This window comes from Micromesistius poutassou, assembly GCF_964030765.1.
Source record: "Micromesistius poutassou genome assembly, chromosome: 2".
In the NCBI taxonomy this organism is placed as follows: domain Eukaryota; kingdom Metazoa; phylum Chordata; class Actinopteri; order Gadiformes; family Gadidae; genus Micromesistius; species Micromesistius poutassou.
In genome coordinates this window covers 11,527,631-11,554,704 of record NC_140272.1, presented here as the reverse complement: position 1 = coordinate 11,554,704, position 27,074 = coordinate 11,527,631, and the positions used below count along the sequence as shown (strand labels likewise).

At 49.1% G+C, this 27,074-nt stretch overlaps 1 protein-coding gene across 1 annotated transcript in view; it reads right to left on the bottom strand.

Annotated features, from left to right (window-relative positions):
- The window catches only part of plxna1b (plexin A1b), a 142,393-nt gene extending 116,936 nt beyond the window's left edge, over positions 1–25,457 (bottom strand). The window contains 1 exon segment of the mRNA XM_084463656.1: positions 25,338–25,457. The gene's annotated coding sequence lies outside the window, so the exon portion shown is untranslated.
- Positions 25,458–27,074: the final 1,617 nt, after the last annotated feature.

The following is a 27,074-nucleotide window of genomic DNA, read 5'->3' as shown; positions in this document are numbered from 1 at the left end:
GTGGTTTAGTCTTAATCTCCTGACAGCGCGACACCGGCCGGGACAGTCTTTTCTTGACAAATCCTGTGTGTGTGTGTGTGTGTGTGTGTGTGTGTGTGTGTGTGTGTGTGTGTGTGTGTGTGTGTGTGTGTGTGTGTTAGATAGTTAATATGTAGGTCACAGAACACCACACACACACACAGCTAGCCGTCTATCCAACCACTGACATCCACATGCAGTTGTCAACACAATGTTGACATGTAGAGTTGTCATTGCTAGCATGAGCATGCTTCTATTGACAGCGTGTGTGCGCATGTGTGATTCAGAGGCATCACTATCCTTTCCCCCTGGATTCCACACGACCACATCATATAACACAACGCAGTGATTATTATATCAGAAATTAAATACAAACATAAACCTGCTCCCTTGTGACTAAAACTGAAACAAGACCTCTGGCAGGCGGCTGTGAGACTGCGTAAGTGTTGGCGTGAGTCAGTGAAATTGTCCGATTCTTTATGGAGAAACCTCAATTATCAAACCACATATCACGCTTTCCCCTTGCGCAGAGCTGTGTGTGGGTACGTAACTATGCATTGAAGGCAGCCATCACAAGGCAAGCATGTCACTGCATGCCAACGCCTGCAGAGCCCAAATAACCAACGCCGGAGAGGTGCTGCACGTCACCACAAACACCGGAGCTTTGATCGCCCTGGGGCTCTGCAACACAGAGTGGTTTTCAGAGACATTTGGAGGGGTTTCCAGCAGTTTGCACAGGTAGCCATGTACATGCCGTAACGTAAACATTTAGTTGAGAAAAGATCCTGGCAATATCGAAAATTTTATATGATTTCACTGGTACTAAAAGCAATAAAGGAGTGCCGAGAAACCGTTCACAACGGACAATGTGTGGAGGGGACGTTACGATATATAAAACTGTAGCCAATCATAAAGGTGGTGGTTTTGTTTTAAGGCTTTATTCACTACGCCCATCTGTATTCCTTCTATCATAACAAAGCCAGCACATTCCATCATAAAGTCTGATTATATTCCGCCCATTGAGTTCACCGCGGAGGAATGCTGCACGACTACAACACAGGAGAGCCTTCAACTACCCTCTCTCCCTTCCCTGCCTCCTCTCTTCCTTCCCAGGCTCCTCGCTTCCTTCCCTGGCCTCTCTCTCCCTTCCCTGACTACTCTCTTCCTTCCCTGGCCCCTGGCTTCCTTCCCTTGCTCCTCTATACCCATTCATATCTTACCCTCCTCTCCCCTCCACACAAAGAACAGATGGGGCAGCCATGCCAACAGACTGCCGAAACAATCGGAGCGATGAACAAGAAGAAGAAGATGAAGATGAAGAGGAAGGGGAAGAAAGCAATGGGTGGACAGCGTTGGCTCTTGTGAAAAAGAGAAAAGGCGTCCGTCTGGCATAATAAATCCCCCTTCTCAAGGGGACCAGGATGAAGCTGGAGATGATGATGAGCACTATTGAGGTGGGGGCCAGGGACACAGAGGGGCGGGATAGGATGCAACGATTCAAGCAAAAAAAAAATGCATTGCATTGTCGGGAGTCACCAGGGCCCTTGTTAGGTTTTAATTTTTTTCTGCCTTGATGCCAACATAAGCCTTTCATCGTACATGTGACATGTCTAGGTGGGCGTAGGCACAGAATGCCAACCTGGCAATGGTGGTGATGGTGTGGGCGGTGGGGTGTGGGTGTTTATCAAATCACCACCGTTTGAACACAAAAGGCGTCTGTGATGTTTGCGCGGCGGCTAAAGAGCAAGCTAATGACGGAGGGGGGTGGCGTTGGGCTCAATGGGCCTGGTATCGCCTCAGGATCAGTAGGAGGAACAGCACAAAGACAGGGCACAGAGATTACAAGTTGGTGAGAGACAGTAACCACAAGGAGAGGTCAAATGGAGAAGGAAAAAAAAAAGCGGGGGGTTCAAAATGGAGAGTCTGGGCACAGCTTATTATTCCTCTTTCAGTGGGAAGTGTGAGAACGGACAGATATGAATTCTGCAGACAATCTCAAGGGGGCTCCCTGTGGCCTCCCTATCCAAAGCCTTTTGCACTACAACTACAAAGAGATTCAAGCACTTAAAACCTCCACCCAACTAATGTCTTCAGCGCTAACCGCCGGACCGCACATCAGGGCTTTCCTGTTCGTCACCCTTTGTCGGGCAACGGATTGGAGCACATTGATCACAGAGATGGCCGCCTTTGCCTCCCTTCATAAACTACATAGGCCTGGCCCCATGCCCTGATTAGACACAAACGACCAGTGCTCTACCTGTTCTGTGAAAGATTACAGAGACACACACACACACACACACACACACACACACACAGATGGACAAGCCAGTGGTCTGGTTCTCTGGACTCTGTTGGCCAAGCCATCCATCTTTGTCCATTAGAGATAATGTTGCATCCGGACGTGTGCTGTCCGGATGGACAGCATACGTGAGCGAATCAGCAGATACTTTGCCTGGTTTTAGCCTGATCTCTAAATACTGTTACAACGCCATATGGCTTGTGTCACCGGCCATTGCAGCCAATGTATGCCTGCAGCCCGGCCCTGACGATTCACAGGACAGAGAAACAACAAGCTAGCTCCTTCCCCCACAACATCATCTCACACACACACACACACACACACACACACACACGCGCACACACACACACACACACACCTCCGTTTGATTGATTTTAGACACTAATCAGCACACCTAGCAGGTCTGATTACATATGGCCGACTATAGTTTATTTGTTGACAGGCGTTTTGACATCTCGAGCTGAAGGTGACATTTTATTGCGTACTTCAAGGTCAAGAAAAGTGGCAGAATGGGATTACTCTTCCTCTGTCCAGCCGTCAAGAAAAATAAATCCATTGGATGATAAATTCCAATTTGAAGAGCCAGCTACACCCCTTCATCTTTATCCCGCCCAGAAACACAAACGCCTCGGCCAGTCTCACCATAAAATACTGGAAGACACACCCACACACACACCCACACCCACACTACATCCCATTAGAAATCACGTCTCTGCCTAAATAGCACCCTTACAGCTGAGTCAACCGAGGCCAAAGTTAATTATCTTCAGTGGCAGCGTGAGCTGGAGCTGAAACAAAAGCCAAGCTTGCTTTATCTCAAAACTTCTCGCTCTGGGGCCAGGTTTTAAGCTGGTGACACATACTCCAAATGGAGTATGTGTGCGTGCACGTGTGTTTGTGAGAGAGAGAGAGAGAGAGAGAGAGAGAGAGAGAGAGAGAGAGAGAGAGAGAGAGAGAGAGAGAGGCCTTGAGAACTCCCCCAAGTTCGTCAGCAGATATTTGCAGTGAAGTGTGGCCCGCACGCCTCGCCGCTCCTCTATAGCGGGGTCGAGAGACATAAAGAGGGAACATAAGTGAGCGAGCGACATGTGGATGAGGAAGACAAAAGGATGGAGAGAGAGAGAGAGAGAGAGAGAGAGAGAGAGAGAGAGAGAGAGAGAGACAGAGAGAGACAGCGAGAGAGAGAGAGAGAGAGAGAGAGACAGAGAGAGACAGCGAGAGAGAGAGAGAGAGAGAGAGAGAGAGAGAGAGAGAGAGAGAGAGAGAGAGACACACAGAGAGACAGGCGGCAGATAGAAGTGATGAGAGGGGGGATGTAATAGGGAGGCGGAGTAATGGAGAGAGAGTGAGGGTTAAGGTAAGGTGAAAGCAGCAGTTGAAGATACCTTTTCAGGTTACCAACGAGGCAGAACGAGACGTGGGGCAGAGGGAGATTAGCGGTGGCGGCGTCAGTACACGTTGAGCTACGAGTTGAGTGCTGCTGCGCTGTCGGGTGTCTGTCACATGCCCATAGCCATCCAGGTGCACTTGTTCTCTAGAGAGAATACCTTCTGTGCCGTTTTTGTAACGTAACAGAAAACATTACACGTGAACCTTGTGAATTGACTCTCAGGCGTGAATCGACTCTCGTGATATATTTTGGTTCTCGTAATGACTCATCGAGGGACCATTAGTCCATTAGCAATCAAACGTTCCTTCCATTCCTAGACGGGAGGCGGGCCCTTGGACCCGATGGGGAGGGGCAGAGCCAGGCAGACCAGGCCGACCAGTCGGGCCAGTAGGATGAGTAACAGCAGCCTATTGTGTGTGTCTACAGCGGGGGGGGAGGGGGTGGAGGAGGGCGGTTGGAGCGCAAGACAAAGCAACGTTCCAGAGAGCTGGCGTTCATTAGGTCACATTACTGGCAGGCGGCCCACCGGCGTGTCGGGGCTGTGCGATTCATAACCCTGAGAGCTGGAGTAAACAGCTGAGAGTATGTATCTCTCTTTGTGTCACTCTAGGTTTACACTGGGTGTTCCCGTGGCAGACAAACGCCTGCAACAAGCGAGGGAACAGAGACTAAAAAAGAAAAAGGAAAAGAAAGAACACAACAGAGTAAAAGTAGGATCAGTCACCCAAAGGATCAGGAGTCGACGTTTAGTTGACACAAGCACAAACCGCAGACAAACTGAAGGATTGAGGGAGGGAGAGGCAGCAGAGGACACACACACACACACACACACACACACACACACACACACACACACACACACACACACACACACACACACACACACACACACACACACACACACACACACACACACACACACACAAAGCGCCTGGTCGTAAAGGACGATACGGGTTCACGGAGGAGGAGTGATAAGGACAGGAGGCATGCTGGGAAGCTGTGGTAGAGAGAGAGAGAGAGCAGGAGGATTTGACTGAGATGAAGAGAAGAGGGTCTGCGACTGGATAAATCAAGGGCTCTGACTTAACATAATATCACGGAGCGCTCTAGTGGACAACGCATGGTCGGAGGCAGACATAACTCAGGCCTTTACAGGGGCCGCTGCTTGCTTGATTCCACTCAAAAGCAGACCCACATATCAAATTCCACAACTTGGGGTTTGCCAACTTTGTGTCAGCCGCAGCCACGAAGGAAAATCTGTGTACTGTACCAGCACAGACACAACGGCCAGACAAGCGTGCCGACAACATTATTTGTGAGATCCAACATCATCCGCCCAATACAGAGGAAAACCAAACACTTGAACGGCAGAGAGGTATTAAGAGCAAAAAAGGTCGGGAGGAGACGGCGCTACTTTATACCTTTTCACGGAAAGCTATAGAACAACCAAATGCTGCCGTTGTACCTCCTGGCTATTCCAGGCGGCTGCTAAACAATCAGGCCTGGCCTTCACATTCTCAGCAGGCAAACATGGCCAGGTCTGTAAATATATCACAGAAACGCTAGCCAGGCAAATGACCTGCCACGAGTCCAGAGCCCTCCGGGGTTCAATGCCGCTCGTAATCCCAGCGCAATTCCTCATCTGCTTTTACCACTCAGCGTCACTTTCCTAGCAGACTGGAAATATGGCCGGGGGATGTTTGACAGCCATTAACCGTCCATGTAGATGGATTCAGACGGGCTAAAACTTTGCACCTGTGTGGGACTTAATACAAGCTGCTGCTAACAAGCCTGCGAAATGACGGAGCAGGAATATCCTTCGCGTTGCGAGTTCCCGGGGGTGGCGCATTTTAATTGGACACTGCTAGTATTACAAAAACAGACGGAAATGTGTCCGCAGAGGCGAGTGAAAGTCTCCCAAAGTTTAAATCTTTGCTTAAAGCTGTGGTTAAATCTGACATTTCTCTAAAAAGTGTGTGTGCATCTCTTAGATTGACGTTTGTGAGACTTATGCTTCATTTCTGTGTCACATAACTTTGAGTGGCCTTTTATTCCTCCGGCCAAACAAGTTTGCCGAGAGAAAATCAGTTGTGTGAAGCGGAAGCATTAAAACCAATACCTAATAAGTCATGGTTACAAGAAAGCCGTGACCTATTATTTCACAAGCGCTGCTTGATAATGGGATTGGCCTGCTAAGCTGGTCTGCATCACGGTGCCGCAATACACTCCCAATCCCTTCCACGGGTCAGCTGAGTGCTGACCCTTCCCTTGATGAGCCGGGGGAGGCCTTGTATGCACTGGCCCGGCTTGTTAAAGCTCATGTGATTTGATCAAGAGGGCAGAAGGTTAAGACTTCCTCCAGTGCCAGTGACAAAAAAAACATTGTTACCAGATACACTTTTGCGGCTCCACACTGACTTGGATGGTGGGGGACGGTCCTCAGAAAGATTCAGAGGTTTCCCCCCCACCCCCATTTTAAGAGCTCCCATTTAAAAGGGTCTGATTCTAAAAGGTGTCGAGTGAATTCAAACTACCACTGGGTTGAGACCCCACTCCCAATCCGTCTAGTCACTCGGAAAATAGACGCTTCGTTCCCCAAGAAAGAAACACATTTTCCCTGGCGGTTGGCGTCTTGAGGCATCCCTTGATTCCCTGCGCGGCCTGACCTTTCCGTGGACAGGATGGTGCCGTTCCATTACTGCTGGCGGTAAATGTGCGAAGCACCAGCCGCCGCAATTATCTGGGCCTAATGAATAACAGCAATGAGACAGAACCAAGGCGCACTACAGCCCTTTCTGCTCATCCAAAAGGCTACATTAGCATCTAAAATGCTAATTAAACTCTTAGTCGAACTGCATTGGAGACCTCCGAGCCGAAAAGTATTATTGCTTCTCCCTTCCCCTCTGAAAAAGTAAATAAACAGCACAAACACATATGCAAATTAACTTTCGTTTTTTTTGGGGGGGTTTGATGGAAGGAGATGGTCATTAATTGTTGAGAAGAGGGGAGAGGCCTGATAGATGTGCTGTGACTATAAAAACAAAAAGGTGCTTCTGGCTTTTGTCTGGATGCAGTGCAGTTGCCGCCTCCCCGGATTCCAGTGTTTTGTTGGGATAAAAATGGCCAGGAATAGCAGTGAGCGATACAGACGCTGGTTAAGGGCTGGTGGGGACCAGCCTCATATTGGCCTTCAACTAGCACCCAATTGCTAGGGAGTGGAGAGGAGATGGAGGACGCTGGGGAGGTGAAGGCAGGGGTAGTGGATTTAAATAATTCATACGTGCTGCCTCCCCGCCGGTCCGCACCGAGGTACACACCGGGCGTTGATACATTCTACCACAACTTTCTACACCGGATGATTAACTTGACTGTGTTTGCATACCATGCCATTCCCATTATCATCCTTACAATCATTTGTTTAAACAACGATCACAGCGTTGTAAAGATCTTTCGACTCACAAAGCTCTTTAAAAGGCGAGCGTAGAACCTGGCCAAATATATGACGCTTATATTTACCATCTGGGTTAACGTACGACTTCTCCCTCCCGCCCACAGGGGGCGGGGGGGGGGGCCCGCTCACAACATATTTGTGAGTCACTCGTCAGGCGAAGTATCGCCATGCCGGGCACGGACAGGTAGCGCTTGGGGTGCTATGTCCAGCAAGCGTGAGGCTAAGTGGCCCAGATCCTGCCCCCCCCCCCCCCCAAGGCCAGGGGGCAACTAGGACGTCATCGCGGGTTATTGGGCTGCCACTACCGCCTATGGCTTCTGGATGTATGCTGTGTGTGTGTGTGTGTGTGTGTGTGTGTGTGTGTGTGTGTGTGTGTGTGTGTGTGTGTGTGTGTGTGTGTGTGTGTGTGTGTGTGTGTTGTTTGTGAAAGCAGCCATGTGGGTATAGTTAAGTTTTATTCACCGTCTGTTCTCCAGCTGTGTGTGCGTGTTTCCTGTGCTGAGCTAGGACTTTGCTCCCGCTCTCCCGCTCTCCCCCCCTCTCTCTCTCTCTCTCTGTCTCTGCCTCTCTTTCTTTCTCTCTCTCCCAGGCCTGTTGTAATGTGGATTTGATTAGCGGGCTTCTAGCGGAGGTGGCTCGCGGTGGCTGCGCTATTCCAGCTATGTGGTTGTACTGGTGGTGGTTTCAGCGGGAAGAGGGGGCATGGGTGGTGGTGAGGTCTTCAGGGAAAAGCGTTTTCGGGGCGACCCACTGAGGGGGTACAAACCACTCGCAACCACCACCATCGTGTGTCACCAGGCTTGCCTCAGATGGCTGGAAAGTTAGAAAATGTCCGTCCGTCTGTCTGCACACGCACACACACTAAAAATAATCAGATTCTGGTGTTCTATGGCAGAAAACCTCAAACACATTTACCTAATGGCGCTCCCAGAACACGAAGAAGGAAGCAAACATGAGCCAATTGCAGCCTGGGCTCCCATTGAATGTCTCAGCCGTTATCATGTCTTGCTATAATTGCGACACATATAATAATAATTGCGTATTATATGTATTATAATTGCTCATTATTGATGGGAAAGAGGTCACCCAGTCACCTTTTTTTTATTATTATAAAGGCTGATTTTAAATGGTAGGCGCCAGTGGTTTTGAATGGTATTATAAAATGGTAAGGTGTGTGTGTTATTATTTTCTTCTCAAAGAGACGAGGGGATGAAGGAGCTACAAAAGCTCCACAAAGGAGGACAGCGGAGGAGGTTTAGAGAGCAGAGAGCCGCCGCCACCGCCGCTGTGCAAACACAAAGCGAAGATCAGACACTTCCTGTTCCACCTGCAACATCTGCAGATCCGCCCCACGCAAACAAAGAAAGCTGGCACCACCGAACACACACACACACACACACACACACACACACACACACACACACACACACACACACACACACACACACACACACACACACACACACACACACACACACACACACACACACACACACAGAGAGAAGTTTCAGCAGGCTCAGTCACAGACCACAGAGGAGCGGGGCCGGGGCTTACCACAGTGGTGCTGAGGAAGGCCAGGCAGCAGCGGCAGCTACTAATTAGCAGTGGTCGGCTGCGTGACTGCTGTAGCACAGGCTAGGGCTACGCGGCTTGGGAGAGAGGGAGGAAGAGAGAGAGAGGGCGACAGCTTTGACACTCTGCCTAGGTCTCTCTTCCCTCTGTGTGTTTTTGTGTGTGTGTGTGTGTGTGTGTGTGTGTGTGTGTGTGTGTGTGTGTGTGTGTGTGTGTGTGTGTGTGTGTGTGTGTGTGTGTGTGTGTGTGTGTACACGTATTTTACCGGCATGCCTGGGGGACAACACCATAGACAAGGGTCCCGGTTCACCTCCTGCTGACTCAGACTCGAAACTGCCTGGGTGCAATTCTAGGAGTGAAGCTAGGAGCAAGCTAGCTCACCTCTTCCCACCGCATCGGCACCAAGCGTTTCTTTCCTCCTCCCTTAACACGCTGGCTTTTTTTCCCCCCGTACTTTTCCACTTCTCATCTCTGTGGATCTTTCTTCCTTCTCTCGTCCCTTTTCTCATTCCTCTCCCTCCGCACGTGCATTCACTTTAGGCACCCCCTCTGCACCCACGGGGCAGTCCCCCACCTTCGGTTTTTCCAACACAGTCAATATAATTTAATAAGCCATATTGCCAGTGGATTGCTTTGGCGGAGCAGAGGTGGGGATTGCCGCGGCATCACAACAGGAAATACGTTTGCTTTTAATGTCGAGCGACTTATAAAACCATCCACAACACCTATGCTGTGAATCAATCGTTCTCCCTCCCCTACCCCCTCTTCTATCTCTCCCGGTGAATCACCCCTGTGTAGCCACCCGGGGAAATCAACGGTTTTTATCAAACCTGCAGTCTGGCCGCGCAATGTAAACAAACAAAAATGATCTACACAACAAAAATACCTGAATCAAAAATACAAGTATATACAAGTATAAAAAATACCTCAAACAAGAGCTAAAAATTACTGTCTAGTCGCGGTCTCAGACATCCTACACACTGGGGGTTTTAACCGGAGCATGGGTAATATTTGGGAAATGCTAATGTTAGAGACAAAGCGAGATGAGTATGGAGGCTGAGAGGCTGTGCCTGAGCCTAAGCTATTTAGCTGGATAGGTAATCCCTCCTTGTTGTTTTCAAAAGGTGCATGCGTGGAGCGCCAGGGTGTCAAATCCTTGTTTTTGCCTCTTTGTTGTGGAGCAGACCTCTTATCGTGTGCCAGAGAATCCCTGAAGATACAGACCCTCTCTGCGCTAAGAAGCATGACCAATTATTCTATCAGACTTTAAAAAGACAAATTAAAAAACACACCTGAAGTTGAAAATACTGCTGGCAAAAAAAGAAACCTTTCAATTAACTGTTGGTTTCTTGTCGATGCCTCCTACATTCTTGTAATTTCTGAACAACAAAAAGTGAATATGGTTGCTGCCAGCATGCAGATGCTTTGTGAAGTAGGAGGGGAGGAACTGGCAGGCAGCCATCTTCACACAGCGGGTCATTCTCTACCATACTGGTTTGCTTTATTCTCTAATAGTTTTGGTGGCTGCATGGTGCACGCACACACACACACACACACACACATTTACGTATCCAGTCTAAACAAAGTGTTGGAGAGTGTCAGTTTGTCACTTTATTGTTTGTCATTTCCTCCCCTCTGCGCTCAGTAATGTTTACCTCAGCCCAACAATGAACTGACCTGGGACAACGTGACCACAGGAAGTCATACGCTGTGTTTGTGTTGGATGTGAGTCAGCAGTCATCTGTGTAGATAAGAGTTAAAGTGTGTGCGTGTGTGTGCGTGTGCGTGTGTGTGTGTGTGTGTGTGTGTGTGTGTGAAAATTCAGGAGGCGAGGCGATATACAAGGCACCATTTTTTTTTTTAAGTGTAAACACTGTTTTAAATGCATGTTGCTTAATGTAATCACAGAATATCCACTGACAGTGGCGTACATACTTAGCTGTGTATCTCCTAAGCTGTGGAGTTATCCCGGGTTATTTCAAAAAACGCGCCTGGTTTATATTCTACGAACCACACGACTGCTTGCACCAGAAGGCCTGTTGACAAGGGGCTATAGCTGGCCCCGGGATCCTAATTCTACACAGTTGGATTACTTCAACTGTCAACACACCATAAGATGAGGGTAAATAGAGAGAGAAGAGGACTGAGAAAGAAAAACAAAGAGCTTGAAAATAAGCTAGCCAATAAGACCACAAACTTTGCTTGTGAAACCAACCAATTTATTGTGAATTTTGTCATCTAGTTTTGAAAAAAATACTTGTGCGTGTCAGAAGTAATGACCAATGAATGCTAATACTAGCTTGCTTAAAAACGCTAATAAGGATGCACCAACTGCTACATGCTATTGTTTTGGTGGAAGGCCTATGTTTTAGCCGACTCTCTAGTGTTTGGAGAGTGAAGTGTTGAATTTTGGCAAGAGCCAATGTTTAAAATTGGCCATGTTAGTTTGAAAACCCGGGGGGCAGGTTTATTTTGTTTCCATTTTTTTTCGTAAATCAAACAGGATCTGCCAAATAATGAAGCTCATGTTCACGATATTGGAACATTTGATCTGCTATCAGAAGGAGGGCTACCTGTTCTGGAAAAACCTGCCACATCAAAAGAGCTTCAAAAAGAAGAGCGTGATGTTCTGTCAAGAGGAAGTGCTGTGGAACGAATCATGAGGCCAGCCTCACAGTAAGCTAGGCGGCGGGACAGACAAGAGATGGGGAGGAGGGGGGGGCAACAGAGTGCCCATCCTCAATTGGGCACGGTGCCAGAGTGACTCCTCGGAGCGTTTCAGAGGGACTGAGCAGGGGGTGGAGCGGGGTCGGACTATTCCCTTGGCAGGACCCACGGGACCGGCTGGAGGGCAGGGTTCAGCCGCTGAAGGAGAGGCGGCGTGCCCGATAGTCAATTAGCGGCCCGCCGCATTTACACAACCATCGCATAACACACACACACACACACACACACACACACACACACACACACACACACACACACACACACACACACACACACACACACACACACACACACACACACACACACACACTCTGCGCTCATCAGCATGCGCCCACGCAAGGTCAGAGCGCTGGGGAGGCTGTGAGAGGGAACTAAAGAGAGAGACAGAATGAGGGAGCGCGAGCAATAAAGAGAACAGACAAGAGGCTATTTGCTAGAAGTACTCACCACACACACACACACACACACACACACACACACACACACACACACACACTTTGGGAAACAGCATGGACGGCAGGGAGTACATTGTTGCACCGTTATACTGAATCCTAATGCAATGAAACATGCGTGTACGTCCTCCTCCAACACCCACGGACCCTCTGATTATTATACGCTCCAATAGGAAATGACTGCCATTTTGTATTACATTACAAAGGAGGAAAACAGAATCAACATGTTCCAGAAAATGTTGGAATTGGCCGGAGGACATTTTTTGGGATGAGCTTTTAAATAATAGTCCGCGACTCTCTCGTGGGTTCATTTTTATATATAGATCTTCCGCAAATAAGAAGTCCTCCCGCATATTGGAGAGTGCATGGGAAGGCTACCGTGAATCCATCCATCGGCTCACTTGTAAATCGATCCACGTGTGAGCCAAGGCAAAGTCTCCTCCAAACCGGATTGGTTATGCAATATGAAGCTGTTGACCAGCTAACGAGGTGGAGGGCTGTCAGTCAACACGCAAGGAGAGGGAGGGACATAGCAATGGGAGGCTGCAGGGCGCGCGGACAGAAGGAGAGAGGGAGGGAGAGAGAGCGCAGGAAACAGAGAGAGTGGAGAGGTCTCTCCTTGCCCTTTCCTTCCTCATATACATCCGTCACTCTCCTATTGACATTCAGGTGGGAACTGCCTTGCCTGCAGACTGTGTGTGTGTGTGTGTGTGTGTGTGTGTGTGTGTGTGTGTGTGTGTGTGTGTGTGTGTGTGTTCGTTCTCCATTTACAGGACATGAGTAACATGCTGACTTTATCAGGAGGGAGCCGTGGCTCCACGGATCTGTTGATGAGGTGTGTAAATTGGAGAGGCTGTGTGTGAGTGTGAGTGTGTGTGTGTGTGTGTGTGTGTGTGTGTGTGTGTGTGTGTGTGTGTGTGTGTGTGTGTGTGTGTGTGTGTGTGTCCCGTTCTGCGTCGATGCAGAACAACTGACGGAGGGGTGGCAGATGATGGGGGGGGGGGGTTGGGGCACACAGCTCCCACATTTGCCGTCCATCCCTCTCACTAACTCACTCCCTCTCATTCTCCTCCTCTACCCACTGTGCTATCTGAAAAGGCCCTTAAAATCACACGCCCGGGCTCCGTGATTGGTTGACCTCTCTGCATGATTAAGCAGCCATTTTCATCACGTCCCCTTCACCACGAGTGAGAGGGTGAGAGAGCGGCAGAGAGAAAAGCAGAGAGGGTGAGAGCGAGACAGAGAGGTAGAGAGGGCGAGAAAGAGGCAGAAAGGCAAACCGATCAAGGACGCGAGAGAGCAAGAGAGGGAGACCAGCAGAAAGGCAAAGTGATCAAGGACAGGAGAAACAGCGAGGGTGGACGAGAGCCAGAGAGAGAGCGAGAGAGAGAGAGAACATGAGACACTAAGCAGAACGGGATCTCTCTCTCTCTCCACTGATGACAGCAGATGTGATGAGTGGAGAGAGAGAGAGACTAAGCAGAACGGGATCTCTCTCTCTCCACTGATGACAGCAGATGTGATGAGTGGAGAGAGAAAAGTCAAGAGAAAAGAGGGACAAAAAGAGCCCCTCTATATGCACGCTGCCACAGCACCTCAAAGCGGAGTGCAGGGCGGGCAGTGGCAGCCAACGCAGCTGGCACGCCGTGGCCTTGTCCGACAGAACCGCCACAAAAGGACAGGCTTGGCACTAAGCTAATTAAAATAGGCAAAGAACCGAATTACCCGGCCACTGAATTACTGAATTTCCAAAATGAACAATTAAAAGGATTTAGCTGCCAACCATTTCTCCGGACATGCCCCGAATGAGTAAGCAGGTAGAAGACGCATTATTTTTTTTTTCAAAGTGCTTCTCAAGGACAAGTGTGAGTGTAGAAGGCTGCTAGAGAAAAAGTTTAACCGCTGTGAATGTACGGCATTTATGAAGTGCTGTTGCCGCCGTTGAAAGGTACTGTGCTACTGGAGGTTAAACGTGTTGCCCAAGGGCACTTCGGCCGGGGATATTACTAGATCAGGAGGCCAGCGCACTGTTGGGTACAAACCGGAAATGAGAGGTTGGAGGAGTCGCGGTGCCTGTGACCCACGAAGCATCAACACCAAGGACAAATCACCAATCAGGAGGAAGGGGCCAGCTTTCATTTCCTTCCCCGAAACCCGGCTTCATGTCCAATAAAACCGCAGTGACCCCTCCCCCGCTCTCCACAACATCTGCTTGGCTTCCAAATAAAAGAAGAGCCATAAAAGACAGTGTGGTGGGCTGGTGGCGGTGCGAGCATGGGCAGCTGCTCCGACGTTGCAGCTCAGCCCTTCCTTTGAGTTTGACTCAGCTTCTGGTCCACTTTTATGTAGTCCTTCTTTTCCGAAGTCCACCCCCCACCTCCCCTACACCTCCATCTTTCCTCGCCCTGGCTCCCGTCACGGACGGCCCTCTCTGCTCGTAAAAAAAACAGGGCTCAGCGCTCGACAACATCGTTGTCATGCGTGAGGCGCGGTTAGCCCTGTTCTGAGCGATCTTAGCGTTAACTTGCCAAGCACAACCCCACCCACCCTTCCTTCCTTCCTTCCAAACGTCTCTTCCTCTGCCTCTCCCCGTCGATCCTGGCCAAGGAGGAGGCTCTGTCGTCGTTTTGTTGAGATTTTGCTTTTCCCTCCCTTTTTACAAATGAAGGAAAAAAAGTAAAAAGGAGCTCAGAGCTTTTATGGAGCTCAGGCTACGGGCAGACTGGGGAGATGTGCTGCTCAGAATGTGTCTGAGCCCCAGCCAAGTCTGCTGCTGCTGCAGCCACTGCCGGGTAGAATGAGGTGGGCCTTTTGAAGGGATACAAATTAAACATCTATACAGTCATGGATTTTTTGTTACGCCTGTGTCTGTGTGTGTGTACCTGTGTAGAGCAGCGGCAGATGTGGGGCAATTATGGTGCCGTTTTAGGCCTACGTGCATTTCTGTTGTTGGTGTGCGTCTAACCCTGTGTTGAGTTGAACGAATTTTCAGTTGGAATATACCATTGTCTGCTTTCGGAGGGGCGGTGAGGGGGTGGGTGGGTGGGTGGGTGGATGGGGGGGTGGGGGGGCGGGGGGGGGGGGGGGGGGGGGTTGGTTCAGTGGCCTGCCAAGAGCCATGACATCCTGATCTCAAGGGCTAAATGAGGTCACACGCAGGTAACAACAATGGGGAGGCTGACCGCTAAACCAGAACGGCCACATTCTTCTGCAAAGCACTGGGAGATCAGAACTGGTCCTGTGAAATTAACAAAAAAAAAAAAAGAACGGTAGGAAAGGAGGGAGGGAGGCAGGGAAAGGGAATGGCTGCTCCCATCCGCATGACACGCATCAGCACCTCACACCCCCAACTTTCACCCCCCCACCCCGCCCCCCCCCCCCATTCCAGCGGCGAATGCATTGACCCAGCAACAGTTGAATGACATGACCGAGCCCCTGCATTCCTTCATGATGGCCACCTGCCGTGCTGTGTGTATGCAGCCCCACCCCCGTTCAATTAGACACTAAATCTACCACCTCCTAGAAGGTATAGAAGAGGAGATGAGGACCTAACTTAAAACTAGGACGAGTGCTAGAACAACACAGCTCGCCTGGTTACCCTCCAGTTAGCAGGCGGTCAGGGCTTCTGGGAAAAAAAGGGGTGTGGGAGGGGGGGGGGGGGTGGATGCTCCTGTTGGGGGTCAGCACAAGGGGGTCAGAGGTGACTTGGCACAACTGGAGCAATCATGGGACAGCAATGTGAGGCTCGCACCTACACCCACTCAAAAGCTCCCCTCCCTCACCACCACCCATCTCCATGCAGTGGCAGCTTAAGAGGCGCAACCCAAGAAAGCAACAAATGGGTCCAGCCAATATAACCCGACCATCTCAGCCCCCACCCAAACCTTTCAAGAGGGATCAGTGTAACCTTTGACCCCCCCCCCCCCTCCCCTATTCCATTCCACCCCCTCCCTTCTTCTCCCCCAATCTCAGGGCCTTCTTATCCAATCCAAGAAGTCCCCCCCCCACCCTCTTATAAACCTCCTCCCCCTACAGTGTTCCTGCATTGTCTGGTGGCCAGGAGGGCAATAACTCCCAGTGCTCCTTCTCCCTTCCCCCGGACCCTGTCCCTGGCTGTCTCTTCTCCCCGGGGGGCCACGGATGGAGAAGAGACCTAAAAGCCCACCAACCCCCCTCAGGGTAAAAAGGATCTGTTTTAGTACAGAGGTAGACCAGGTCTGGAAATATAATTAGGCCAGAAACTCAACACCACCACCATTGCACAACATGCTTCTCTTAACTAGATGGGCCCAGGGAGGAAGAGCGAGGTAGAGGAGGGGAGGGGTGATGGTGGTGGTTAGGGTTTATGGTCCTACACCACATGTTTCTGCTGAGGGGAGGAAATGCACACGAACCCACAAACACAAGCACAAGGAGCTTCTTGAAACTCCTGTGGACGCCACTCAGCCCTGCAGAGGTGAATCATCAGCTTCATCTCCACAGGGACTGGGCCGGCAGAAGGCAGGTTGAACTGGGGAGTTGTGGCATAATTCTGGCCATTACGCCATCATTACAAATTTGTCTTTGGATGCTTGCCGGCGAGGAAGACTGCCGGGACGCTGTGGGGTCTGGCGGTGGTAGGGAAAGAGTCTGTGTACGTGTGTCGGCAGTTCGACACGCTGCCCGGCTGAACAATGGCCATGAACAATAGAGGCCAGGCACAGCAGGGGGGGGACCACTCCTCAAGACCCCCCCCTCTCTCTCTCTCAAACCTTTAGAGAGCTGCCCTCTCCCTCTCCCTCTCCCTCTCTTTAACCCTTTAGGAGGAGCACAAAGGCAGGGAGAAGGTGATGAGGTTTTGGAGGGAGACGGAATAAGAGGATGGTGGAGGAGGGAGGTGTAGAACTTCTCGGTCTGTACTGCTTTATCCTTGCTAATGGACAGGTCGGGAGTTTCTCTGTGAAGCCCAACTCAACAGAGAGGTGGAAAAGATTCCACTAGGAAAAGATACCACTACCACTGAACCTCACCCTCCAACTGCGTTATTTATGCCTCACCTTAAAGACACTGGGCCAGTGGGCGGCAGGTTGATCTGGGTGGTTTTTGTAGTGTAGTGTTATTGTTATTTTAACTTTATCTCCTTTTCGATGCTGGTTTTGCTGCTGTTCTGTTTGGCAAAGGTGACGATTTTGCAGCCAAAGCTGCAGTTTCCAATGAAGTCAAACAGCGTTTAGTTGTTTCTGAGCCGGGCCCAGAATGAGCCTCACAGCTGCCGCAAGGAAAGTGGCCACTAAGAGTTTAGTGTGGAGAGGTGAGGGGCTTGGATGCAATCCATGGTGAATTAGGGAGACAGCTACTCAAAATCTACCCTCCTTTATGCTGCTGAAGTAGGATTGCGTTGTTGTTTTTTTTTAGCACTAAGTGCTCATACTTTGAGAAAAAAAAGGGGAAAACAAAAAAGGTGCTGTGGACTGTTGGTCTGAGTGGTGTTTTCCCACATCAGTCCTTCATTCTCTTGCTCGCACACAGCTGAACCCCCATTAACAGTGTCTATATCTAATAGAGAACAAAAGTTTAGGTTTAGGGTTAGGTCTGCAATGAGAACTACAAAGACCTCTGTTGTTAATCAAGTAAATATCTGTTGAAAAAGTATGCAGTTGAAGACATTACAGTAGCATGGCAGGGTACCCGGCTGTAACCTATGTCAGAGACACACACACACACACACACACACACACACACACACACACACACACACACACACACACACACACACACACACACACACACACACACACACACACACACACACACACACACACATTCTCTCCCCCTCTTATATTCCTTTGGAGCGCCTTAGGGGGCAACACCACACCATTGACCTGTTTGAAATTAGCCCCCCTTCCTTCCGCTAACGGGGGAGAAAGGGGGGAGTGGAGGTGGCTAGCCCCGCTCTGATCATGGCCACAGTGCAGGGGCCAAACAAGGCCGCTAGCTAGCCTGATGATTTATAGGCTATCCCGCGGCCATGCCTTTCCCAGGCCAAGTGGCCCTCTTCAAAAGGCCCGCCTTCTATTAGTCTTATTTACAGGGGCTGAGGAATGCAGGCTGTGTGAATTATTTAAGATATCCTATGGTTAATATAACAGAGACTATGGTGGTGGTGGTGGTGGGGGAGGAGGTGGTGGTGGAGGTGGGACTGCAGTGCAGAGGGCTGAGGTTGGAGGGTGATGTAAGGCAGGAGCAAGGTATACATGGAGGAGGGGGGGGGAGGGGGAGGGGGGTGCGCAATTAGATAACCCTGCACCATTAACATTCATCACAACAAGAAATGCCTGGGTAAACTCCTCCCCATTTCATCTTCACCCCGCAGTCTGTAACAATGCATTTAATACAAGTATCCCAATGCACGCACACACACACACACTTTGAGCCATAGATTGTATCCCGAGCAGTATCGTTCTGCAGCAGTTTACACGGCGTGCTGCATATCGACGAATACACATCCCACAATGCACTGCTTATCTCAATGCAAATACACACACACACACACACCTAAAGAGGCAGACTGCAGTCTCCAGTGAGCACAGTACACAACCAGTAGGCTCTCTCATCTAAACTGTGACTGCATCAACATCCGCACCATCAGCCACGCTGCACCAGCCGCTACAGGAGGATGTCATGGACGTGACATACCGGGTGGATGTAAGGCAATGGTGCCTGGCTCAAGGGTTTCTGGAGGGACATAAGGGATTGTGAGGGAATCCAATAGCTGTTGTCGTCTTTTAACCTACATGGCTTGCTTTTTGAGAATGCAACCAAGCTGACAGATTGTGACCTTTAAAAGAGGGAAGTGTGCGAGATGTGATGCGAGTGTCAGGAGGGATCATTTAAAAGGGGTCTCCGTTGTGCCGTTTGCCTACCTTCCCGACACAAATGTAATATAACATGTTTTTTGGTTTTGCTTTTTAATAATTGTAGAAAACACACATTGGTGATGACAGAACTAGCCAGAAATTAGTCATTCTCCGTACATAAATAAATAAATGAATCCTACGTACGTTTCATTACATATCACGTACGCCTGAGCATCCATAAAAAGATGAAAAAGATCATGTCTTACAGGAATGACCCAGTGACTTGGGAGAAGTGATCGATATCAGGGGGTACCCCCACCTCCCTCCCTCCCAACACTTGTCCACGGGTTTAGGAACAGAAAGGAGGAGCTTTGGTTGTTTTTTCTGAGGTGGGGTGCCCCACATTCCCCTCGGCATGATTCACAGGGCCCTAATCTGCCCTGCCTGAGTCAGTGTCGAGTGGCGAGATCGCAGGCAGGAGAGGATTAGAATGCTGATAAGAGACTTGGCATGCCAGGCAGGAGCTCTCACACCCACACACACACTGGGCCACAAACCCTGCAGCCAATGACCTCAAACACAGACACGACCAGGCTGAGGCCATTGGCTGAAGGGTTTGTGGGTGGATGTTAGTCAGTGTGAGTGCCAGGGTTAAAAAATAAAGAAAGTGGAACCAAATGTATGGAGGCAGATTTGGGGGTCTGTAGTTTTGCACGACCAGACGGCATGTAAAACCCAACACGACCACTGGGGATGGCGGACGTGCTGTCAGTGGTCGTCTTCTTCATGGTTCAATTAATAATGAAAGATTCCCATTTTAACTTTACAACAAGGACACATGGCCTTGTTTCCCCCCCCCCCCCCCCCCCACTCTACCAAAACCACAAAGAAGTATTATAACAGAGAGGGGGGGGGGGGGAAGAAATACAATTTGTTGTTTTTGCCCTACTTAAATCAATCTGTGCACGCTGCTTTACATTCCCACCAAACTCAACAAGCCTTTGAACAAAGCAGTCTTCCATGTACTAAAACGGCGCACGGGCCACATGCGAGATGGTGGTGGTGATGATGTGGGGGGGGGGGGGGGGGTTCAATTTGCAGCCAGATTAGCAGGCAGGTTTTTGATACTGTCAGAGCAAAAAGGAAAAGATTTTTGTTCTCCTATTCAGAGTCGTCTTGATGTGAGTAGCCTTTTTAGTGCCTGCTTCAAAATGCATCAACCCCCCCCCCCACCACCTTCCATAACCATACCAGAGCAGCTGTCACTTTCAGCAGGCACTGTGGAGGACGAATGCGGGGGAGGGGTCCTTTGAAGAATGGTAAAAGTGGGCGATAAAAATACACTGGGAGAGAGGGGTAAAATTAATTATACATAACAGTCATTTCACTCGGATGAGCACATCAGACACGGCAAGGGAGAGAGCGAGAGAGAGAGAGAGAGAGATAGAAACTTGGGCTGGATTCCAAAAGAAACAGCCATTCTCTGTAAGAAGCCTCACATTTTGTAACCATAACCTGCCACTATGGAAAATAAGAGCTGCACCGCAACATTGCCGAGGGGTTGATATTATTTATTTTTATTTCAGCAAAAGGTCAAGGCTTTTACGACAGCCGAGCAGGAGCGAGGCGGCCGGTCATGTCACGATCCTCAGAACTACTCCCCGACACGTTCTGTCGAGGGCGGGGGGGGGGGGGGGGGGGGGGAGCCACCGGGGACAGGGCCGCAACAACATCCCCTGGTCCTTCACCTTTAGGTGTGCACCGGCGCTGTGCACTTAGCTCAGCACCGCCTTTAATTGACCTCCAATTTCACCGCGGCGGGGGGGGGGTTCTTCGATGGTCGCATGCCCTCGGGCGTTACCTTTTCTGAGCGAGCGAGCGGTAGGTCCTGCGCCGACGGCAGTGGACCGTCGACTGTCGCTGCCAGCTCCTTACCGGGGCCAGGCAGGGGTTATTCCCATTCGAGCAGTCAGTCAGGAGCAGATATCTTAAATCACACACACACACACACACACACACACACACACACACACACACACACACACACACACACACACACACACACACACACACACACACACACACACACACACACACACACACACACACACACACACACACACACACACACGAGAGAGAGAGGCTGCCGTTAGGTAAAGCCCTAATGCTGGTCCCTATTTAGTGATTTCCAATATCACCGCAGCGGCGAATAACTCCTCGCCTCAGGGCGCCACGGCGACCCCCCCGGGGAAACACTGCCACTCAGAGAGAGACGGAGGGAGTGGTGGAGGAAACCAATAGGAAGGTTAGAAGAACCACAGGGAAACACAAGGAGGATGCGGAACAGGGGGTGCGGTGAGGAGAAGTAGGAGGGCTAGGACACAGATCTGGCCCAAAGAGGGGTTTGAAAAACAGCGGGGGAAAATGACAGGCGGCGTGCTCAGTGCAGGTAGGTCCGGGGTTTGGCACTGATAGGGAGTAGCGGAGCGGCAGGGACGAGAAGCACTCTGCTAACCTCCTTAGTGAGACTGACACAAATGAAAACCCATGTAATAAAGAGCGGGGCTCCGCCAGCTACCAGACGCCAGCAGCAGATGCTGTGTTCCAGCGGCTGCTACGCCCCCGAGGTTAGCAACCCCACACACACACACACACACACACACACACACACACACACACACACACACACACACACACACACACACACACACACACACACACACACACACACACACACACACACACACACACACGTTGGGTAAGGGATGGGCAGTGTATGTATGGGTCAAGACACAAGATCTGGTATTGCGTATGATGCCACCAGGGACCGGGGTTCTCTCATTCCCTCCTCTCAACACACAGTAGTGGGGGTGGTGAGAGAGGGACCACATTCTCACAACCACACCACAGCTAGCTTCACCCTGAGTTGTGTGTGAGGTGTGTGTGTGTGTGTGTGTGTGTGTGTGTGTGTGTGTGTGTGTGTGTGTGTGTGTGTGTGTGTGTGATATGATGGTGGGGACAGAAAAAAATTAAAAGAGCGGGGAGAGAGGAGAAGAACGAGTAGGAGGAAGGGAGAGAGGAGGAGAAGAAAGAGAGGAGAGCATAGCAACAGAAAGGGAATATGCTAGCTAGAAAACTGCCACCTGAATGGGGGAGGTAAACCGTGGTACAGGAATGACAGGGAGAAAGGAATAGACCGAAAGACGAAGAAAGAAGAGAGAGAGAGAAGAGAGAAAACCCAGGCATTTTGATTGGCAGGTTAAGGTAAGGGCTGTGGAGGAAATGGAGGGGGAGAAAGAGAAATGCCTACGGATGAGGTTGTCACGTTGGTATAAAATGTCTGACAGTCCAGGAAAACTGGGAGAGGAGTTATGAATTCCCAAGTATAATCTCTCTCTCTCACACTCTCACACACACACACACACACACACACACACACACACACACACACACACACACACACACACACACACACACACACACACACACACACACACACACACACACACACACACACACACACACACACACCTAAAGAATTACACTCTGCAACCGCAATCTACTATATTGTATTCACCTATACAGCCACACCATTCCAATAGCGTACAGCGCAGTATTGGCATTGTGCTCAGGTTCAGCACGTCCCCTCATGGATACATTATGCACTTTACGCCGCTCCTTCTACCTCTTCCCCTCTTTGGGCAATATGCGGCTGAGTGGACGTTTAGAGGGGTGCTAGCGTTGAGCAGAGTTATCCTGGTGCTACACTGGGAATCAATTCTCACGTGTGAAAATCCATTTGCGCGTTGTGGCCCATTTGCATTCTAATTAGACACCAACTTCACCGCACCGCTTGCCAAAAGAAAAAAGTGTAGAGGAATGCTGTGATGGGGAGAGGGGGGGGGGGTGTCCAGACAAAGGCAAAGCCAGAGGGGTGCAAAGTGCACATGTCAGCTTGGATTCCTAACTTTGGACATCATAGGTCTGGCCTCCATGGCATGGTCTAAAATGAGCCCAACCAGACAAGAGAAAACGCATGACTTTGCCCGTCTATTGTGGGGAGATTTCTATCATAATTGGAGGAGATTGCAGGGGAAATTGCTTGTAATTTTCTGGCTCGGCTGATAGCTTTCATGTGAAATTCCATACAAGGTTGTAGAAGAAGAAGAAGCAGAATAACCAAAATAACCAAAAAGGTGGCAAAAATTAAACTGTATTGATTATGTATTGATTGATTGATGGTGTGCTCACAGTGCTCTCCATCACATCGGCTACTCAGTAATAGATTAGAATATAGGTTGAACAAGCTGCCGGACATCAGACACACCCTATCAAGTTATGAGTTTATTAATCAATTGCCTTATCAATTGTTTAAGTCTGCCTTATCAAGTCTTGGTGGTTTGAATAATGAGCTGATTATCAATAGGGCCAAAAATAGAGACGGAAACCATAGCAGGTGGTTTGTAAATTTGAATTCCCGATAGATAGGCATAATAGGCCTACATGCAATGATCACGTAGTGAACATTAACAAAGCCATTGTTCAACCAAATGCAACACAATACGTTTAGAAATTTTAAATGCATATCGAGAATATGGGCAGGGTCCTCCTCATTCGTCGACAGTCTTCAGGAGTGGCTACACCCAGAAAAGATATATCTCAAACTTCAGATAAATACTTAGTAGACTGTATAACCTCTCACTGGCCAATCGAATTTATTTCTTACTAGGGTAGTATGTCACGTTTAAGTAGCCTACCTTCTTTAAGAGACACATTTTCTGAATCCATTTAAATCACTGATTCCATTGATGGTTTAATAGAAGAATTTAAGACGGCTCCACCACACCCATATGCAATTTCCAAAGCGATTTGTTTAATTATCACGCTGAAAAATAGGTCAATGTTCTTTTTGCATTGTTCGTTTATGTAGAGAGGGGATGTGGGGGGACTCAACTTATAAAATAACAGGAAACATTGCCATGTCCAATTACATGTTTATGCAATCACACCCCTGCGAACGTATGCCATGGCGACCGCTGTGATGAATTGCAGTGGTCCCTAGCCTGTATCAGATCCTAAGAAGTGGAAGAGCATGTCGTTGCGCGGTGTGCTAGTCAGTCACCATCATCGCTGGATGAGTGATCAGCTTCGGTCATCCACCTACTGCCGCCTTTTAAACTAACATTGACGTCACGCTTGATATGCTGCCTCATTTGCATATGAAAAGTTGTTTTATGTAGTTGTCAGTGAGACGCCGCTCCTTGACAGCATAGTGGTAAAATCGGGGTCAAATCGCAACGACACACCACATAACAACTGGTTAAAATTATGCATAGGATTAATGAGATTCATGAAAAGGGGTAAGCAGGCTACAGGCTTTGAATTGATACTAAATTAGCCGGTGTATAGATCGGGCTGGCCCTGATTGTTATTCCATGTTCCATTTAAAATAATACAACTGCTGAGAATCAAAAAAAGGGAATAGGAGCATTTCCAATAGCTGATGCACACCCAACACACACCCACAGCTCGCACCACTCTATCGGAGCTCAATACGGAATTCAATTGCTGTCGAATGTAACAAAGCTTACAAATTGCCTCTCATTCGTTAGCAGATTAACGCTCTTTTCACAGCACCAACACAATTTCTAATTATTTTAAAGCTAATTGAGTAATCGATTTTTTTTTATTTTACAAAGCAGCCCCACCACCACGTTCCCTCGAGAAATACAACACTCCTCCCATATGTCCATTTAGAGATTAATATAGCCCAAAGTATATAGCCTGGCCCATTAAAAGCGAACAGCGAACAGGCATGCAACGAATCTCATCTAAATAAACGCGTGCTTCCCAGTGCCACACAGGAATGATTTTCCCGGCGACACAGTCACTGTCAGTCTGTGAAAACCTATAATTATGTATGGTGGTGACATTCCTTCTCCGAGCCATGCAACAGCATTACGCACCCCGAACCACCTAGTAACCCAGTGGATGTTATTCCGCTTGCCAACCTATTTTAAAAGCAGGCGATAAGGGCAGAAACAAAGCTCAATAAAACTGCGATCCCTCTTCATGGATTAGCCTACAACTAGTTGGTAGGTGAAACGTAGCGTGTTCTGCAAATTGTTGACAGAAAAATAACCAATGGTCTGTAGATTGGATCAACGATTCGGTTTGGAACACGTTGGCTACTATTATAAAGCATAAAGCAAAGCACGTTGTAGCCAGGGAGTCTAAAAATCCGAGTTTTGTGGATGATCAATCGGACTTGTGTGCTGGTCACTCTGGGGTTCTCGGTGCTGATTTGCAGAGACACTGGTCAGACCAAAATGAACACAGATTGCTGCATGGAAGAATTAAATCCACTTGAGTGGTTTAAAGAAAGCCTTGTCCAATGCTATGTTTACAGTCGACCCGCGGATCGCCGACCAATACACCCAGCGGTAGAGAATAGCTTTCGGCGAGACGACCAGAAGACGAACGCAAACTCGCAACACGGAGGAAGGAAAAAACACTCGTATATGTTTTATCCGCAACCCTCCACATTTCACTTCAGATGGAAACTTGTAGCCAAAATCGACGTGATACTCACAGCTTTAAGTGATTCTTTGAATAGATATCCTCCTTGCCATGGTTTAAATTCCAAAACTTGGAGACATTTCCACTCTCGTCACGGAGTAGTCGTGCTCGCTTCGGCGGCTGCCCTGCGTGTGAATGAGGAGGAATGCAGCTCGGGTTCCAGCAGAGTGGGAGCAGCTCCAGCCTCCTCCATGTGAACAGGAGGCGCGAGTTACCGTGGAATGTGCTCCGTCGCTTCAGTGCGCCGCCGAGCCAATGGAGGGCGTTGTTGGGTCAATTGCTGAGGAGACAACCACATCTAGGGGATACTTTTTTTCTCTCCCGCTGCCACAGTAGCGCCACACACTGCCTATCCAACCTAGAGCTATTGTATGGCAATATTGTTGCCCCAGACTCTTATCATTAAATCAAATGAATGCCATTAATGAGACTTAAGTGAGAAAAAGAGAGTCGACCTTGACATTGGACCCAAAACAACAACAACAACAACAACAACAAAAACAACAAAAAGCTGAATCCGGAACTTGAATCACTAATATTACTCTCAGGGAATGGCACATCCACAATGACACATATCAGGAATGTTTGTGCTACTTACATCAACCAGCCAGTTGCAAGTGTCAGGCACAGCATTTGGTTGATACAATCCACACAGAGGCGAGACTGGCGTATCCTAAAGTGACAGTTAGGAGGCACATCCTGGCTGCATGATTCACCCGGTTGGACTGGCCCACTTCCTACCCTCTTGTTGTGCTATGCACCCTGAAGACCCTCGAAAGTGACTTTGGAAGCAGAGCAGAATTTCAATATATCTATCATCGTGTCAGCTAGTATCGAGAGCTTTGACAAAGTGTGTATTGGGCGTCGTTCCAATATGTCTCAGAGGCAAGAAGGCTTTCGGCATAACTCAGTTATACTAACAGGCAGCTCACGTTACCAATTGGACTCGGGAGACCAGAGAGCATGGTGTGGTACTTACCACACCACCTGTGTGTGTGTGTGTGTGTCTGTGTGTCTGTGTGTGTGTGTGTGTGTGTGTGTGTGTGTGTGAACGTGAGAGAAAGAGAGGGGTGTGAGACTCCGGTGGCTTCAGGAGAACCACGTGGTCAGCGTTTGAGTTTAACAGGTCAACTAAGCCTTACCAACTCAATAACAAAGATCAGGTGGTAGCCACCATGCTACCATAAGCTAGTCATTCTCTCTGTCCATTGTCATAACTGTTCAACCCGGTTTAACCTGTTTAACTTATAAGAGTAACAGTAACCTCTGCTAGAGATAATGAAATACAGTAGTAGCCAGGATATAGTACACCTGTGGAGAGAGGCAGCAAACTCATTATTATCACCACTACTGGATTCCTGCCTGATAGTAAATGTGTGCTTGTTTCATCCAAAGACCAATCTGCCTTCAACCGAAAAACCCTGTGGCTCAAAGGAATCTCAGGTAAAACATTGTGTTTCTCTCTCCTAATCCCATGCTCTCCAAGGGGCGTCTGGTCTAGGATATCTAACTAAAGCACTGTATAGCCACATGATTTGCATAGAGCGTTCACTGATTCACTCTCACATTTTTAAATGGGGGAGATTAATCTTGGCTCTCCGGATTTGACCAGACAGTCAACTGGCCAGCAGAAAGCACAGAGAATATTAAACATGTTGTAGAAGGGCTTGCTTGGTTCGTTGGGGTGCGCTGTTGTTATTCTTGCTGTCTGCAATTCATACAGTATTAATGGACCTGCGTTTGGCGAAAA